The 2492-nt window shown below is 39.8% G+C and overlaps 1 protein-coding gene and 2 long non-coding RNA genes across 10 annotated transcripts in view; 1 reads left to right on the forward strand and 2 right to left on the reverse strand.

Annotated features, from left to right (window-relative positions):
- LOC116704521 (disabled homolog 2-interacting protein) overlaps positions 1-2492 on the reverse strand; it is a 154575-nt gene that overhangs the window by 103666 nt on the left and 48417 nt on the right. The gene's annotated exons all lie outside the window — the stretch shown is intronic.
- Positions 1-2492, reverse strand: part of LOC116704527 (uncharacterized) — a 19985-nt gene that overhangs the window by 10654 nt on the left and 6839 nt on the right. The window lies entirely within an intron of this gene.
- Positions 314-2492, forward strand: part of LOC116704530 (uncharacterized) — a 21976-nt gene continuing 19797 nt past the window's right edge. The window contains exon 1 of the long non-coding RNA XR_004335707.1: positions 314-392. This is a non-coding gene — a long non-coding RNA (uncharacterized LOC116704530). The remainder of the gene's footprint in view (positions 393-2492) is intronic.

Here is a 2492-nt window from a genome sequence, read left to right on the forward strand (position 1 = left end):
GTGTGTGTGTGTGTGAGTGAGTGAGTGAGAGAGTTATGTGGCAGGAAGTGAGGTACTTTGGGAGGGAAAGGGGAACGTTTGGGAGTGGAGTTCATTTCCCCCTCTTTCCTGTTTTCTGTTTTGTCTCAGCAAGTTAGGACACCTTGTTACATCATTTCTCTTTCTTTCAGAAAGAGAACTTGCATATTTTACTTAATACAACAACAAATACAATAATCCATCATGAAAGGTGTGTTCAAAAAGTGTGATGAATGTATCTTAAAGTGCCTATATTATGCAAGTTTTCAGGTTCACAATTGTATTTTGAGGTTGTACCAGAATAGGTTTGTTGTACTGCACATTGCTGCAGCTCCTTTTTTCACCGTGTGTTCAGGGGCCTGTTTTAGCTAGACGTAGTCAATGTCATCAATTACATGGAAAATCACAAGTATGGATTCCTCGCAACACGTTAAGAAAAAAGCTTGCACGCAGTCTTCTGAAGTGTAGGAGTCTTAATGCCAACAACAACGTGGTAGTCTGTAGACTTTGTAAAATGATCCCTGAGTCAGGATAACAGCAGCAAAACACCGTAAAAATAATTGTTTGGGACAGCCGTCAGTGACACATCTCACTTCTGTAACGTCATTGTTGGGAGTCACACTTGCGCAGTAGCTTTGTAAGGATCACATCAGCTAGCTAGCTGTTTCTCAAACTTTCTGTCAGTACAAGGCAGGATTAGCCAGGGGACTTCTTCTAAACGAGGGCGCATTTCCAACTTTGATGTAAATACCTGTAGACAGGGACATGTAGGTAGTTCTTTTGTAGATTATGGTGAACTCTTGTGTGTTGAAGCAGTGTTTTGCCATTGAGAACGAGGGGGCTAACCGCTAGCGACCTCGTTTGGGCAAGTGACGTAGAAAACCCAGCAGATTTTGAACAGTTCACCCGAAGACTGGCAGGACACATTCAGAAACCTGTATCTCACTCAAAACCGCATGGCTAGTTTTTTTTGCATGTGGAAGCACAAAAATAACCCCAAAATCCCAGAAAAAAAGTGATTATTTTCATAATATGGGCACGTTAAACAATGCTGCTGCTTTCAGGACACCCTCTCTCATGTGTAAGTAAAGGAAAATCCTCCAAATTGCCATGTACATGTAAATATGTCCAGAAAATAAACAAATGAAAGTGTTATGTGTTAAGTCCATATATTAGCCGGTCGCTCAACGGAAGCAGCATGCGTCTTTCTGTTGATTAGAAGCAAGACTCTCGGAACATCTAATTATCCCCTTGCTAATTACCATAGAAACTATAAAAGCCTTGGGGTATGTTGCCTATGAGAAATGTGCATGTAGGTTTAAGTGATACAAAAGGTCAAGATGTTGGGAGGGAGGAAGGGAGTTGTTCCCTGCCTTCCTAACTTTCCATCAAGTCTGTATTTAAACTATACATTAAAGTATAACAATTTTGGTTTTATTAAATAATTTATTGCTTCATTGCTCTGTGAAATCACTGCAGATCTTCTCAGACGAACCCTCACAGCCCCACCAGCCTCAGATGAATATTTAAAAATGAAATAGTTGCTTTGTGGTGTCTCTGAAAGCCGAATCACATGAGACAAGTTAGCAGGTCTTTAATCTCAAGTTCAAGGAGCGTTTCGTCTGTGGTGCCACATAAATTACCTAACAGTCAAAGGTGTAGGCAGCAACAGAACTAAAGCATTGAAGTTGAAAAACTTAGAGGGCCGTGTAAATTATATTGTCAACACTGGGTTTTTCAGGGGTCAACACCGTGAGATTCCGCTTTAAAAACCTGCATATTCTCAGCGCGTGCAATAGAAGGACTTACGCATGCAAACAGGTCGTGCTTATTTCTGCAGTCTAGCTTCATTTTGTTTTGACAGCCAGGGGCCTGGTTCAGTGATGGGCTTTTGTCTCCACAGATTTTATTGCTTACCAGTCAGTCTTTGTGATGAAAGCCTATCTTTATCTGTACATCAATGTCAAGGCAGATTTAAAAGAGAGAGGAGAAAAATATAAAAGAGCAAGAAGTCCAACTGTAAACATTTGCATCGCTGTGGGACATTTTCTTACAGAATATTGCAAGTGTAACATTAAAGAGTCAGGGTTATTACAACTTGGGTCTTATTTTCAACGTTTTGGCCATAACTTTATTCTGTAATACTAACATTATACTCATTAAGTTAGTTACAGAGTTTTAGGGACGAGACATTATCTCAAAAATATCCAGACAGTTTACAGGTTGACTTCCTTGGTGAATTTTAACTAACTGTAGGTAGTTTCTAGCACACATTTCAAGTGCACTCACCTTCTGTTTCTACTACACTACAGTGCTGCTCTACACAATGCTGTGAGTGCAAACACACAAACTTGCTGCTCCTGTTCAACTCTGCATTAGTCTTAATAAGGTATAATAATAGGTAGTCCCTTAGCAAATCATCTACACATTGTTTTATGTGTCTACCACATAGATAGATAGATAGATAGATAGAT

This window comes from Etheostoma spectabile, chromosome 16, assembly GCF_008692095.1.
Source record: "Etheostoma spectabile isolate EspeVRDwgs_2016 chromosome 16, UIUC_Espe_1.0, whole genome shotgun sequence".
Taxonomy (NCBI): Eukaryota; Metazoa; Chordata; class Actinopteri; order Perciformes; family Percidae; genus Etheostoma; species Etheostoma spectabile.